Genomic DNA, 17,401 nt, shown 5'->3' on the forward strand with positions numbered 1-17,401 from the left:
GTGCTTCAATTATAAAACAGTGGTTAATGCGTCTTGGGATCTCTTCTGGGTATTTTTCTAGCCAGAATGTGATTGATTCTATACCATAGTTGTGAGATATTGGTGTAGAGATTCATCACATCGAAAGATACCAGCAGGGTTCCTTCCTTTACTGTCTTCGGGAAGTGGTTCAGCATGTCTAGGTCATCCCTGATAAAGCTTTTCACATATTTTAAAAAAGGTTTGAGTAATATGTCGAGGAAGTTGCTCAAACGGTGGGTTTCACAAGAAGGGCCAGCTATGATGGGTCTCAGTCTGAGGTCAGTAGGGGGATGGACATTAATGCATAGGCTTGTAGAGACTTTGCAGGCTTCACAAATGTGTGGATTTTTATGTATTTTGGGTAATCCGTAGAATAGACTAGGACTGTATTTAAAATTGGATAAATAGTCTATTTCAAGTTTAGTGAGACCCTTTCCATGAATTTGGAGTAAAGAGGATATGTTTTTCAGTGTTTTCTGTGGGTTGCATTGTATTAATTTCTCATAGTATTATTTTCCAACATGGAAAGCATTAAATTTTTGTAGTACTCTGTATCCATCACTACTACCGCACTTCCTTTGTCGGCTTCTTTAATGGTGAGGTTTATGTCATTTTTTAGCTCAACAAGGTCTTTCCATTCATTTAAATTAAGGTTGGATTTAATTTGTTGTTTTTTTAGGGAAATAGGTTATGTGTTCACTAATATATATATATATATATATATCATCATCATTGTTTAACATCCGTTTTCCGTGCTAGCATGGGTTGGACGGTTCAAACGGGGTCTGGGAAGCCAGGAGGCTGCACCAGGCTTCAGTCTGATCTGGCAGTGTTTCTACAGCTGGATGCCCTTCCTAACACCAACCACTCTGTGAGTGTTGTGGGTGCTTTTTACGTACCACCAGAACAAGTGCCAGGGGAGGCTGGCAGCGGCCACGATCAGATGGTGTTTTTTACGCGCCACTGGCATCGGCCACATTCGGATGGTGCTTTTTACGTGCCACTGTCATAGGTATCACAACTACAATTTCCATTTGATATTTATTTTGATGTTGATGTACTTGACTTAATAGGTCTCCTCAAGCACAGCAGGTTACATGCCACCGGCACAGAAGCCAGTCAAGGCGGCGCTGGCATTGGCCACGTTCGGATGGTGCTTTTTACGTGCCGCCAGCATAGGTATCACAACTACAATTTCCATTTGATATTTATTTTGATGTATTTGACTCAATAGGTCTTCTCAAGCACAGCAGGTCACCCTACGATCCAAGGTAAACAAAGCAGGTCGTTCTGCAATCCAAGGTACTTTGGATGGGTTGAGGCTATGCGAAACTGGTGTAGCAAGCAGCCATGAACTCACATTATTTGTCGGGTCTTTGCAGTCACAGTATATCTCTAGAGATCTCGGTCTTTCATCATTGCCTCTGTGAGGCCCAACGTTCGAAGGTCATACTTGACTAGCTCATCCCATGTCTTCCAGGGTTTACCTCTCCCCCGGATACATTCAACTGTTTGAGAGTGCCAATTCTTCACACATCTCTCCTCATCCATCCGTAGTACATGACCATACCAGCGCAAACGTCTCTCTTGCACACCATATCCGATGCTTCTTATGTGCAGCATTTCTCTCAGGGTGCTTACACTGTCGAGTGTGCACACTGACGTTACACATCTAGCGGATCATGCTAGCTTCATTTCTTTCAAGCCTACGCATGTCCTCTGCAGTCACAGCCCGTGTTTCATTACCATGAAGCATGGCAGTTCGCATACATGCAACGTACAATCTACTTTTCACTCTGAGCGAGAGACCCTTTGTCACCAGTAGGGGTAGGAGCTTTCTAAACTTTGCCCAGGCTATTCGTATTATAGTGGTGACACTCTCTGAGCATCCACCTCCACTACTAACTTGGTCACCTAGGTAGCAGAAACTATCAACTACTTCTAGTTTCTCCCCCTGGAGTGTGATGGAATCAATTTTCTGAGCATCTGTGGTGTCTATTGCCCCTGTGCATCTGCCGCACACGAAAGCTATCTTCTCGGTTAATTTTCCTTTGATGTTGCTGCACCTCTCATGCATCCATAGCTTACACTGGGTACATCTTATGGGGTTTCTACCTACACCATTTCTATAGATCAAGCAGGGCCACCTGCTTAAAGGGTGTGTGTGATGAGTTCGCCTTTCTGCTTACTATAACTTTGGTCTTTGCTACATTGACTCTAAGGCCTTTTGAATCTAAACCTAGCTTCCACACCCGAAATTTCTTTTCTAGTTCCTGTAGGGCCAGGTCATCAGCATAGAGGATCTCCCAGGAGCAACCCGTCTTGAATCCTCTGTTATTGCCTGGGGGACTATGATGAATAGAAGGGAACTAAGGGCCGAACCTTGGTGGACCCGGAATTCTTCACTATACTCGTTGCCAATCCTAACCTTACTAACGGCCTCTCTGTATAGGGCCTGTACAGCCCTTATCAACCATTCATCAATCTCCAGTTTCCGCATTGCCCACCAGATAAGGGATAGGGGGACCCTGTCATAGGCTTTCTCCAAGTCCACAAAAGCCAAGTAGAGGGGTTTATCTTTAGCTAGGTATTTGTCCTGCAGTTGTTGAACCAGGAATATGGCATCAATGGTGCTTCTATTCGGAACAAAACCAAACTGCATCTCATCTAAGCAGACTCTCTCCCTAATGAGATGAACTATGATCCTCTCTGTGACCTTCATCACCTGATCCAGCAGTTTAATACCCCTGTAGTTATTCCGATCTAGAGCATCACCTTTACCCATGTAGCAGTTGAATATGGTGCTGCTACGCTAGTCATTGGGTATGACTCCGTTATGTACTACCTGGTTTACAATGCGGGTGACTAGGCCATAGCCTACACCACCAGATGCTTTAAGCATCTCAGCAGTGATTCCTGATGGGCCAGGGGCTTTTTCTGGCTTTATGCCCTTAATTGCTTTATCTACTAGGGAGCTGTCTATTGGGATAGCTGGTCCCTCTACTGGGTCAACATTTGGAAGGCTCTCCTCCTCCCATTCATTCTCCACATTCAGCAGTCTTTCATAATTGCTTCTCCAAGCATCTTTCTTTTCAGAATCACTAAAAGCAAGTGCACCATCATCCATTCGAACACATTTCTCTCCTGTGAAATCACAATTTTCTCTTACACACTGTCTTGCAATCTGAAATACCTCAGTTCTTTGGTCCTCACGTCTCTGGACATTGGCAAACTTCTTCTTTTCTGCTTCGCCCTTGGCTATGTATACCTGCAGTCCAGCCTCCCTTCTGGCTACCTGGTACCGTTCCCTGCTACCACCATCCTTCCAGGCTTTCCACGCCTGTTTCTTTGCCCTAATGGCTTTGTCTACCGTACTATTCCACCACCACATACCAATGGGTCTGGAAGGGACTTTGCACCATCCACAGACTTGGTCGATGGCACTCAGCAAGCTGTCCCATAGGAATTTCCAGCTACCTTCTATGTCCGACGTCTGTAGCTCCTCCTCCCGCTCATCAAATTTCTTGATGAGGATGTCCCTAAATCTCTGACTGTGTGAAGGGTTCTTTAGCTTCCAAATCCTCTTTTCTGGATTGGTCTGCTTCTAGGTATCCTTCTGGCCTCTAGCCTAAAGTTACTAATGACTAGCCTATGCTGGGGAGTACATTCTTCACATGGGAAGATCTTTGTTTAAGAGCAACCCTGCATCCCACTGTCTGGTGAGGATGAAATCAATCTGGCTAGCACAGTTCCCTGATTGATAGGTTATAAGGTGGCTGTCTGGCTTCCTGATATATATATATATTTCATTTTTGGATTTGGTTTGCAAGATTCTTTATGTGAGTTTGTTTGTTGAAGCATATTCTGTTGTGTCTGGGGAGAGCAATTTTCTTTTTGTGCCATATAATTTCACCAGTAAAATTTCCACTTATTTTTTATTTTCTTAAAATTTTACCAGTGACTGCATTAAATTATATGGCACAAAAAGAACATGACTCTCCCCCAGACACAACAGAATATATATATATATATCTTTATATATATAAAACTGAGAATGTGTGTCTGTCTGTGTGTTTCCCTAAAACTTGAGAACTACACAACCAATTTCATTCAAATTTAACACATGCCTTACTTAGGATCCATGTAGTTTCATGGGCAAAAAAAAATGTTCAACTTCTTGACTAGAGCGAGCCCATAGCAATATCATATCGTCTCCACTATTTCAGTATTACGTGTTAAAAGTGAAACAAAAATGTTTCTCTATTTTATGTCAGATACTTTCACTTTAACAATAAAAATAATAATAACAATTGAATTATATGTAGTAAGTAATAGTTAAAATCAAACTAAAGTATAATATAATCGTAACATAACAAAAGTAAAAATAGCAATTGGTATGAAATTGCATCAATGACTTGAACTTGAATAAGTGGTTTCACATGAATGGGAATAAATTAAAAATAAAATTAGCGTGCAGAAATGGAATAGTCCAGATGGATAATAAAAAATTAAATTAAAGAAAAGACTATTGTCTATAAAGTATACAATGTAGAGGAAAAAAAGATTTGAACACATGGAGGAAAGCGCCTTCGAAAAGTGTCTTGGTGCGACTATGAAAGGTATCAGAGGTGGTAAATTCGCCACAATAGAAGCAAGGTTCGAGTCAACGGAGCATGCAAGGGAGTACTCGACTCAAACTTACAAAGTGGAAATATCTTATTTTTACCTTTATATCTGGGACGTAGGACGTTCCGGAAAAAAATTTTTAATGCCCCCCACCCCACCCCCCGAAGTAGAGGTAGGCAGGATTGTAGCCACACTTCTATACAAGAGGGAGGACAAGATACAATTGATCGAAATTACAAGAGACGGGCTAACAATTCCAGTCTGTTATATATTTTGAGTATTTTGAGTATTGTTATCACTAGCAATATCAAGATATAGCTTTGTATTTTGTATTTTATGTGTAGATGACCCAATACACTTGCTAGCTTCCAATATATGGAGCTTTTAACTGGTAGCACTTGCACGTGCAAGTTGTTTGCAAGACAAATATGTACACATATATATACACATATATACATGCACTAGCACTATGACCCGGCAACGACGGGTCTTTAATGCTAGTATATATATATATATATATATATATAAAACTGAGAATGTGTGTCTGTCTGTCTGAGTGTTTCCCTAAAACTTGAGAACTACACAAACAATTTCATTCAAATTTAACACATGCCTTACTTAGCATCCAAGTAGTTTCATGGGCAAAAAAAATGTTCAACTTCTTGACTAGGGCAAGCCCATAGCAATATCATATCTTCTCCACTATTTCAGTATTACGTGTTAAAAGTGAAACAAAAACATTTCTCTATTTTATGTCAGATACTTTCACTTTAACAATAAAAATAATAATAACAATTGAATTATATGTAGTAAGTAATAGTTAAAATCAAACTAAAGTATAATATAATCGTAACATAACAAAAGTAAAAATAGCAATTGGTATGAAATTGCATCAATGACTTGAACTTGAATAAGTGGTTTCACATGAATGGGAATAAATTAAAAATAAAATTAGCGTGCAGAAATGGAATAGTCCAGATGGATAATAAAAAATTAAATTAAAGAAAAGACTATTGTCTATAAAGTATACAATGTAGAGGAAAAAAAGATTTGAACACATGGAGGAAAGCGCCTTCGAAAAGTGTCTTGGTGCGACTATGAAAGGTATCAGAGGCGGTAAATTCGCCACAATAGAAGCAAGGTTCGAGTCAACGGAGCATGCAAGGGAGTACTCGACTCGAACTTACAAAGTGGAAATATCTTATTTTTACCTTTATATCTGGGACGTAGGACGTTCCGGAAAAAAATTTTTAATGCCCCCCACCCCACCCCCCGAAGTAGAGGTAGGCAGGATTGTAGCCACACTTCTATACAAGAGGGAGGACAAGATACAATTGATCGAAATTACAAGAGACGGGCTAACAATTCCAGTCTGTTATATATTTTGAGTATTGTTATCACTAGCAATATCAAGATATAGCTTTGTATTTTGTATTTTATGTGTAGATGATCCAATACACTTGCTAGCTTCCGATATATGGAGCTTTTAACTGGTAGCACTTGCACGTGCAAGTTGTTTGCAAGACAAATATGTACACATATATACATGCACTAGCACTATGACCCGGCAACGACGGGTCTTTAATGCTAGTATATATATATATATATATATAAAACTGAGAATGTGTGTCTGTCTGTCTGTGTGTTTCCCTAAAACTTGAGAACTACACAAACAATTTCATTCAAATTTAACATATGCCTTACTTAGCATCCAAGTAGTTTCATGGGCAAAAAAAATGTTCAACTTCTTGACTAGGGCAAGCCCATAGCAATATCATATCTTCTCCACTATTTCAGTATTACGTGTTAAAAGTGAAACAAAAACATTTCTCTATTTTATGTCAGATACTTTCACTTTAACAATAAAAATTAGAGATAATAATAACAATTGAATTATATGTAGTAAGTAATAATTAAAATCAAACTAAAGTATAATATAATAATTAAATCGTAACATAACAAAAGTAAAAATAGCAATTGGTATAAAATTGCATCAATGACTTGAACTTGAATAAGTGGTTTCACATGAATGGGAATAAATTAAAAATAAAATTAGTGTGCAGAAATGGAATAGTCCAGATGGAGCTGTGCACATACCTTTTAGATTAGATTAGATTATCTGCTAATTATCTAGCATTAAGTATCTATATGAAGTTTGGTTGTATGTAATGTCTGTTTTCTCGAACGGCCGCTTCTACTGAGTACTGCTATTGGTTTATTTCTTATACATAAAGGATTTTAGCTTCAACTGCATACTGCTTTTTGATTCACCGTAAGGTTTGTTATTATTATTACTGTTTAACTATTGTTATCACGTTTGTTGGTTCCTCAAAAAGGGAAACGTTATTGTGTTGCATTTGTTAAATAATTGTAAACCATAACCCTCCTCCTTTGGGAGAAGGAGCTTTGGTTATTGTTTAAAAATTGAATTGTGTCTCTGTTTGGGGAAATTGACAATATTTTCACCGTTTATACGGAAGCATTTTTGTAAGAAGAAAGTCCAAAAATGAATTTCACTGCAGCCGTCAGCGGGCGCGAACTCAATTAAAATGGAAGAAATACAAACCTATTTCGGATTGATCACCAACAAAGATGGTGAATCTAGGATAACACCACCAAACAAAATAAAAAATTAAATTAAAGAAAAGACTATTGTCTACAAAGTATACAATGTAGAGAAAAAAAAAGATTTTAATACCTGGAGGAAAGCACCATCGAAAAGTGTCTTGGTGCGACTATGAAAGATATCAAGTATCTAACCAGAGGCGGTAAATTCGCCACAATAGAGGCAAGGTTCGAGACAACGGAGCATGCAAAGGAGTACTCGACTCAAACCTTGCAAAGTGGAAATATTTTATTTTTACCTTAAAAATGTCCCCCCAGAAGTAGAGGTAGGCAGGATTGTAGCCACACTTCAAACAAGAGGGAGGACAAGAATACAATTGATCGAAATTGCAAGAGACGGGCCTACAATTCCAGTCTGTTATATATTTTGAGTATTGTTATCACTAGCGATATCAAGATATAACTTTGTATTTTATGTGTAGATGTATATATATAGATGTACATGTAATATGTACACATATATACATGCACTAGCACTATGACCCGGCAACAAAGGGTCATAATGCTAGTATATATATATATATATAAACCCAGAACCATGTTAACAGCTTAGGAGTGAAATTTAGGATTTCTCAATTTTCTGTGAATCGATTTTCATAAATCTTTTCCCAGCTTCTTTGCACACTATGGCAACACCATTGTTATGTTTTCATTATTCTGTGTAACATCCTTTCTTTTTTATTCCAGATTTTTCAGATTTTGAGAGAACCATGCTAATAGTCTCTCCTCTCTAAGAACAATGGGAGGTGGAAAAGGCCCTAATGATGAAGAAAAGTTCTGTCATCACCAAGGAAAGTGTTAAAGACAGGTCACTGCACAGAAGTTAGGTCATCATGTGGACACAGATGATTCCTGAACAACCCTTCACCAAGAAAGAAACAATTTGACTGTGGGACCGCCAAGACTGTGACAGCTAGGGATTTAAGGAATATTGGCCACAAGTTACATGGGAAAACCTAAACAAACAAGCAAAGCCAATTTTCACCACCTCCGGACTTCCTCATGTATCGAAAACCATCAGAAATCCCATCCTCAGGATGATGGTTTCTGTGCAAGAACCCCTGAAACTGCCTCCTTTAATGCCCCATCACAGGAGTTGAGGCTTCAATGGGCCCAAAAGTACATGACGAATCTGATGGCCGGGTCTATTTTGGAGATTAGCATCACCAACAGGGTGGAGGAGTCATGTTGTGGGCTGGTATCAGACTTGTTGGCCAGTCAGGATGTCTAAAGGGATTAAAGTGACCATAGCTGCTTACTGCAATCTCCTGAAGTACTTGGATCCCTGGCTTGATGATATACTGCTGTCACTTCTAAGGAATCTCGTATTCATGCATGACAACACTCCCTCCCACTCTGCTAGAACCACCCAAACATCCCTAGGGTCTTACAGCATATAAGGTGAAAGGTGATGGTGTTGCCACCAGCATCTCCAGATCTCAACCCTATTGAAAATCTTTGGTCTATCATTAAACAAAATGTTTATGCTGATGGACACCAATTTACGTCAAAAGATGTCTTATGGGTGACCATCCAAGCTGCAGCAGAGGCACATCAACCTGGTAATATTAAGAAATGACAGATTCCATGACTAATAGGGTTTTTGAAGTTATGGTTTTTTAAGTAAATGGCACTCATGTGGCTAAATAATTCATTATGTCAATAAATGTTATAATATCATTATGGTTTTCTGTTAAATATATACTCAATGTATGCTTAATATGTATGAGTACCCCTCATTTTCTGAAAAAAAAAATGTCGAGATGGGCTATTTTCATTCAAAAGCTATTAGCACAGAATAATGAAAAATAACAATGGTGTTGCTATAGTGTGCAAATCAGCTGGGAAAAGTTTTATCAAAATCAATTCACAGAAAACCAAAAAATCCTAAATTTCATTTATAAGCTATTAGCATGGTTCTGTGTATATGTGTATGTGTAGGCACAAGCGTGGCTGTGTGGTAAGAAGCTAGCCTCCTAACCATGTGTGTGTGTGTGTGTGTGTGCACGAGTGCACATATCTTTGTGTCTGTGTTTATCACCACCACCACCTCGACAACCGGTGTTAGTGTGTTTACATCCCAGTAATTTAATGGTTTAACAATAGAATAAGTAGCAGGCTTTAAAAAAGAACGTACTGGGGTTGATTTATTTGACTAAAATTCAAGGTGGTGTCCCAGCATGGTCACAGTCTAATGACAGAAACAAGTATTAGGTACCAGGTATTTATATCACACACACAAATGGTTGGCCAAAAGTCACACGACAGTAAATCAAAATTCCACAAATACTATCTGTAATTCTGATAGACTCAAATGGAAAAATGTGTCACTCAAGAAGGACTTCAGTTTGAACTATTTTCATGATGTTTCATATTTAGATGCTTTTATTGAATTAATTCAGTTGTTGAACATAAATAAATCTTGGAATTAAAATGTTTTGATTTACTTTTGGCCAACCCTGTATATATATTAGGCACAGAAGTAGCTCTGTGGAAAAAGTTTGCTTTCCAAGGACATGGTTCCAGGTTCAGTTCCACTGTGTGGCACCTTAGGCAAGAGTCTTCTACTATAGCCTTGAGCCGACAAAAGTCTTGTGAGTGGATTTGGTAGACTTAAACTGAAAGAAGCCTGTTATGTGTGTGTGTGCACACACACACACATTACATCAATGATATTTTCAACCAAGACATTACAACCATATCTGATTGTTCAAGTGCATTAATTCTGTGTATATACATATATTTGCTCAACTGGTTCCTCCCATTGTTTTGATGCACTACTATCTATCTATATACTACTAAAACTCTCTGATTGCTTGCGTGAGTGCATGCATGCTTGTCTGTAATTTAATACAACAAAACTGGACATAATGGGAAAATACTCTGAAAGTAAGGTACCCCTGAAATGTGCATACAAACAAAATAAAACAAATTTTACGTAAATCGCATCACAGATTCCCAAGATATGCGGTTTTTCGGGGTACCTTCAAAAACAGCCAATACAGTTCATAATGGGAAAATACTCTGAAAGTAACATAATCCTGAAATGGGAAAATTGTTTCCATTAATTTTGTTTATGTTATATAACAATTACTTTTGCACTTTTGTAGAAGTGTGCACATATGCCATAAATAAATACTGTTACTGGAGTTCAAGTTTATCCTGGAAGTTCTATTTCTATAAGATGCTGTAAACATGAACTTGTAAACCAGGCCTATGATGACATGAACAAATTGAAATATTTAACTTTCATTTCAATGCAATGTTGAAATCAGATTCAATATTTTATAACCTGAACCGTCAGTGACCCGAAGGGTCATAGGTAGCCTAAATCATTAATAAAACTGTCTGCAATTTTGATGACACAATCATATCTGATTGTTCAAGTGCTTCAATTCTGTGTATGTACACCATCATCATCATTTAATGTCTGTCTTCCATGCATGCATGGGTAGGACGGTTGACAGGAGCCAGCCAGATAGAAAACTACCCTAAGCTACTGTGTCTGTTTTGACAGGGTTCTTATGGCTGGATGCCCTTCCTAACACCAACCACTCTGCAGAGTGGGCTGAGTGCTTTTTATGTGGCACTAGCACAGGCGAGATCAATTTTGGCATTTTTACACCTGGATGCCCATCCAAATAGCAACTTTACAGAGTGGGCTGGATGCTTTGTAAGGGGCGCCAGCACTGGCAGGGTCAACTAGTAATTCGCAAGACAAGGAATTATAAGAGGGGCATGGGCATTTGAGGAGAACTTGTGTCAAAAGACAAAAGGTTAGAGTGTGACAGAGAGACAGAAGCAGGTGTCTTTCTATAACAGAAGGGGCATTACAGGAGCTGATCCAGTAGTATATGATGAAAGGTTAGGTCATGACAGAGAAATAGAGAGGCAGAAATAGGTGTCTTGCTAGAGAGGAGTTACACGGTTACCCAGTGAGAGAGAGAGGGGGGGACAGAAACAGGTGTGCTGATGTAAAGGAGATGGTTACCTAGTCAGAGGAAAAGCAAGAGAAGAGAGAGTGATCAAGAATGAGTGCAAAAACAGGTGTGCTGTTGTAGAGGAGATACATGGCTACCCAGCCAGAGGGAAGAGAAAGGGAAAGAGAGAATGTAGGAAACAACAAAAGTGTAAGGGAAAGCAGGAGAGAGATGGTGAAGTGTCAGGATATACTAACAAGTAACAAGGATCAAAGCACAAATGTAATGGTAGGATAAGGAAAAGAGAGGCACAAAGGTCATAATATATGCAGTCAGGTATTGCCAAGAAGGCACAAGTAGGGAGTGGGGCTTGCAGTGATTGGCAAAAACTTAGGTAGAAAAATGGAGTGAGGCAGTGAGGACAGGAAAGGAGATTGGAAGACAATCATAGTTTACAAGGAGGAAATATGAAGAAGAGAAAGATGCAGTTTAGAAAGATGTAGTTCAGTTTCTTGGGGTAGGGTGTGTGAAAAGTTTGTTGTTCCATGTGGGTGGGACACAACACTTCTGGCACTCAGTTTTGCTGATGTGGGCAAGTCTTCTCTAGAACCTCATATCACCAAACATCTTGGTCCATTTTCATTCCCTGTCCTCACCACTTCATCCCATGTCTTCCTGGGTCTCCTTTTCCACAAGTACCATCCACTTTAGTGACAGGCACTTCTGTATACAGCTGTCTTCATTCATATGCATCACATGTCCACACCAATACATTCTCCTCTCCTGCATGCCATATTATAATCCCTGTTATACCTAACTTTTTTCTCAACACAATTGTGTTTTGTCGTTCATGTACACTGATGTTGCAAATCTAACGGAGCATACTATGTTCATTCCTCTCCAGTAAGAGCCCATGTCTCACTACCATGTAATATAGCCATTCTCACACAAGCATCATACAATTTACCTTTCATTCTGAGAGAGAGTCTTTTTGTTGCCAACAGAAGTAGTAGCTCTCAAAACTTCCTCCATCCTATTCCAGAAACAATACTTTCAGAGCATCCACCACCGTTACTAATTTGGTTATGTAAATAGCAGAAACTATCTACCTCAAGAGAGACTCCTGGGCATTAGAGAGTGTGTTTAAGTTCCTCGTGCTCTTAGTACTTATTGTTCCTGTGCATCTGCTACACATGAAAGCGACCTTATCTGTTAACCTACCTGCAATTCCATTGCATCTCTTGTGTGTCCATAGCTGACACTTGGTGCAGCAAATGGAATTAAATCCCACTCTTTTCCTACATATTGAATAGGGCCATTTGCCAGCCGGAATGAGTCTTATCTTCTTTCTCACTAACAACAACTTTAGACTTAGCTAAGTTAACATTAAGACCCTTTGATTCCAGGTTTTGCTTCCAAACCTAGAACATTTTCTTGAATTCTGCAGTAACAGCAAGATCATCAGCATATAGCAGTTCCTATGAGCATCCAGTTTTGAATTCCTCTGTTATGGCCTGGAGAACTATGATGAATAAGAGTGGACTTAAGAATTGACCTCTGATGAACTCCAACTTGTACACTAAATTCATCACTGTATTCAAGGCTGACTCTCACCTTACTGACAGCATCGCTGTACATGGCTTGTACGGCTCTAACAAGTCACTCATCTACTCTTAGCTTCTTTAGAGACTACCAGATAAGAGAACAAGGAACTCTGCTCATATCTTTCTCCAGGTCAATGAAGGCTAAGTACAATAGTTTACTTTTGGCCAAATACTTTTCTTGCAACAGTCTCACTAGTCTCTGTGGTACTTCTCCCTGGAACAAAACCAAACTGCATCTCATCTAGTTTAAATCTATCCCTAATCAGTTATTTTTTGGGTGGGCGTTTTCTACAGAAACCCACCTTTTCGACTGCAGAGATTCTGAATCTGCAAAAAAAAAAATTCAGCATTTCAAAATTTTAATTCCTCCCACCCACCGATTTTTCACTTTTTTTAAAGAAATTTTTTGGGGCAAAATACCCCCTCCACTCCACCAGTGCATGTGTGACAGAAATTGAGCATGTGGTTGAGGGTCTTTTGGAATTAAGAGAGGTACATAAAAATTAGTTTTTTTGCACAAACATATGACAACAGAATGACATTTAAAAATTTTCTTTTCTTTTTTGGTAATTTATGTAACGGTTAGTTCTTCGTTGCAGTCAAGGGTCAAAATTGTAATGGTTGTTGTTAAGATGTTGGTTGCCAGTGTGTAAGTTTTTTTCTTTTTTTTGCAGATTCGGAATCTCCGCAGTTGAAAAGGTGGGTTTCTGTAGAACCACCCCGCAAATAACTGAAACGGGGTGCGGTCTATGTCCTTTGCTGCCGCCAGATTTTTTACACAAGGGTCAGTACTTGTTGGCAAGGGAACCTCTCCATTGTTGGGTGAATTTGTTGAGAGTCAGATGGTTTTTTCGCGCTGCTTAGGAAACATATTCAGACCTTAGCGGGTCAGAGTTGTCTTCTGCGGAGGAGGAGCTGGTAAGGGCAGTCATAAAGATGGACGGAGTGTTGGAGAAAAGGAGGTTTGCTTAGGCCACAGAGATGAAGTGAAGGGAGTTGGACTTGGATGGTCTGAAGGCATATGAGAAGATGGTAACAGAAGGTGGGCAGGGACGTGAAGTTGACGCACCCCAACCCCAAAAGGAATGATAGAGCAGATGGAGAGAAAACCGATCACCTATAAGGTGTTCTTGTTAAAAAGAAAAAAGGCTGAGCAGGTGGAAGCAGAAATTGAAAAGGCGCAAAAGGAGTGATCAAAGAAAATAACATACATAACAAAAGGAAGGAGATATAGGACAATGGCCGTCCAATTTAGGACAGTAGAGGAAGTGAAGAGGCTGGCGAGTGTGGCAGTGAAAACAGAAGAAGTAGTGCTTCTGCCCACATACCTTGGAAGAAAGATTTCCAAGGTACAGGTAGAAGCAATCCCACCTGATATAGAAGTGGTTTGGGTGGCGGTGGCTGTCCTTGTTGGAAGTGAGGAGAAGCTGGCTGTCCTTCAAGCCACAGAAACGGAAGTAGGGTGGAAAGGGAAGAAGATACTAGAACTAATTATACAGGCAGAGGAAGGACAACTGGAGAGTTTGGCAGAGATGGTGACGTTGGGGGAAATTGTGCTGAGAGTGTGGGAAGAGAGCAGAGTACCACGTTGTTTTAATGTGGCCTAAAGGGCCACATTAGAGCATACTGCCCTCTACAGAAGACAATAGTAGAGGAAACAGTTGTGGAAACGGAAGAGAAAAAAAAGAGAAAGAACACTGAGTGTGTTCCATCCCACACAAGACCACCCTCCCCATTTCCCCACAGGAAAAAAAGAAAAAAAAAAGCAGACACCTCAGAATTTAGAAGACCCCTCCCCCAGTGAAAAAGGTTATGAGAGAGTGCAATCATGGAGCGATAGCGGAACTGGAACAGAGACTAAAAGGAAATTAGGACTCAGAGGCGTCGAGGGGTGTTGCTCAGTGTCGGGTGAGTAGCACACTTTTCATATTTTCATTTTCAGCTATCACGCATGTTATAATTTTAATTTGTTTTTCATATTCATTTTCATGTGTCATATATTTTATTTTTATATATTTTTAATTGTTATATGTCCCCACATGTGTTGTAGTGTTGTAATGCCTTTATGGCAAAAATATTGAAATAAAGGGAACCTCTCCAGTAGCACTCGTCCTTTTAGAAATAACAGCCAAATTTTCCTAGTCACACTGCACCATCTTTTTTTAGCAAAACGTACCCGTACGCTTTTCTTTCGTTGTCTTTTGTATGTGTGGCGATAACAATGCCCTATTTCCGAATCAATGGAACTACCTTTTTTTTTTTTTTTTTTTGCATATTCGTAACCTTTGCTATCTAAATAAAACCTCGGAATCCGAAGGAAATTTTTGGCTAAGATCGCCGAATTTTTAAAAAAATGCATTATTGAAGCTGAAGTGCAAAACTGCATTAGCCCTGTAATTTGTGCCAATTGGAGGGTATTTTCTATAAAATTTCAGAAATATATATCCATTTTCCTGAAAGTTATGAAGGGAAAAAATCAGACCTTGTGTATTTTCTGAAAGTCCCCCATCCCCACCCCAACGTTCGTTTGTGCAAATTTTTCTGTTTATACACAGTATTTTACACTTAGGTTGGGGGCTTTCTTTTTTTTTTTTTTCTTTTCGGTAACGGATCTCAAACTTTATATTGACCGGAAAATGTTATAGATCTCCACCATTTCATGAATGAAACTACAAACTGACGGTAATTAAAGAGAACTATAGATATTAAAGTAAAGAAATAGGTATTAAAGAGAACTGAGTCTGAAAGCACCTATTGGGTGAGCAGTAGAGACGATAGAAAAGTACAGAATTTTAGTGGAGACTGGTGTAAGTGCGATAATATTTACAGTACATTGAAGACTATAACAGAAGAGTAGTAGTAGTAATAGTACAGTGAACTTGGTCATGGTAGCACAAGGGAAACTTGGGATAATACGGAAAAAAAACTTGTGATGGCACTATAGGGAAGACTGTGATGATAGCACAAGGAAAACACTAGTGACAGTACAGAAGAAACTGTGGTGACATTAATAATAGTATAGTGGATACTGCGATCATAGTTAAGTGAAGTTGGTGGTGATAGAACACTGGAGACTGGTTATAGTACAGTGGTGACTATGATGAGCCAGCGGAGACAGTGATAACTGTGGTGGCAGAGATATTGATGACAAAGACATAGTAAAGCATTGATAAAGTACTTAGAATACGCAAACTAGACCCGATGCCCATTATAAAGCAAAATGTCATCGGAACGCTAAAAAATTTACAATGAATGTACAACAAAGGTCACACGATAAAACAACTCTTTTAGATCTTGCCAACTTCACATCAGAATTTTAAGATAAAAAATAAAGCGTGAATATCCAGCCAGAATCAAAAACACATAACCACTAAGTAAAAAAAATGAAAAAAACGCTGCCACAGTCCTACTAGAAATGATTAGTGAGCACTGGGTAACAGTGAATGCGTTCAAAAGTGCTGACAAGCAAAGTGACAGGCAAACCTCAAATGGTTTGTAAAAAGGACACAGAAAAAAAACTGAATTCAAAGTTTAAAATTTCAATCAATATAAGGATTGAAAAAAAAACTTCCGCGATTCACTTTCCGGATCATAAATCGAAATACCGCCAAAAACAAAACAGTAAAAATACTCATACAACTAAAACGGTGGCGATAAAAACAGCGATCGCAGAGGTAACAGGAAAATGAAGAAAATATAAGAATAGTAACAATAGTAGGTTAAGGGCAGGACTGAAGCCATTCATGTTAGGAGAGTGATGAAATGTTGGGGCAATGAATGTCGATAATCATATTAGGAAAATGGCGACTATTTTGTGTTGATGGGGGGTCATTAAAATAGTCGGGGTTAATATCGTCTCTGATAGGACCAGATAAATATCGATAGTGTATATATATATATATATATACATATATATATATATATATAGAGAGAGAGAGAGAGAGTAGGTAGTGTGTATATACAAGAAATAACATTAAATAATTAACAGAAGTGGCTCTCTTTATTATCTCCGTAAATGTTATATTGCTCTCCAGTGAAAATTGTGGCGGTAAATAGAGTTTAATCACTGAAATAAAAACAAACAGAAATTTATTTTAATAATTACTTACTCGTAGATACGTAAATTCACTCTTTTAATATGTCATAAGCCGATATTGGTTAGATAAGGTGGAAAACTCCAGTAATTAAGATGGACAATGAAAAAACCTGGACACTGCCGCCATGTGCAGCAGTAACTACAAACATATTGTGAAGAGTTTATTTAAATGAAGATATGTATATCATTAAACTAAAAGATCAAAACATTAGTGGCTTAAAACAGATTAAAAATTCATTAATTTAAATTTGCTATAATTATTTCCAAAGTTAATTTTTAATAATATTCAGTGCTGTACTGCTCATTTCTTCAATTCCGGGATCAATATTTGTTTTTCTATCGTGAATTAAAGATTGTTGCTCAGTTTTTTTAATTATTGTGTACATCTAGGAAGCTTTTGAATGATATTGGTTATTTTTTAAACATGAATTTATATGTCAAATTTCTTACTGCATAAATAAAATTGTTATCTCGGCATATGATTGATATTTTACGCAATATGCTGTGTT

At 38.5% G+C, this 17,401-nt stretch overlaps 1 protein-coding gene across 1 annotated transcript in view; it reads right to left on the reverse strand.

Annotated features, from left to right (window-relative positions):
• The window catches only part of LOC115222364 (pre-mRNA-splicing regulator WTAP), a 232,987-nt gene extending 215,943 nt beyond the window's left edge, over nt 1–17,044 (reverse strand). The window contains exon 1 of the mRNA XM_029792561.2: nt 16,906–17,044. The gene's annotated coding sequence lies outside the window, so the exon portion shown is untranslated. The remainder of the gene's footprint in view (nt 1–16,905) is intronic.
• Between the last annotated feature and the right edge of the window lie 357 nt (nt 17,045–17,401).

Source organism: Octopus sinensis, linkage group LG19 (genome assembly GCF_006345805.1).
Source record: "Octopus sinensis linkage group LG19, ASM634580v1, whole genome shotgun sequence".
Taxonomy (NCBI): domain Eukaryota; kingdom Metazoa; phylum Mollusca; class Cephalopoda; order Octopoda; family Octopodidae; genus Octopus; species Octopus sinensis.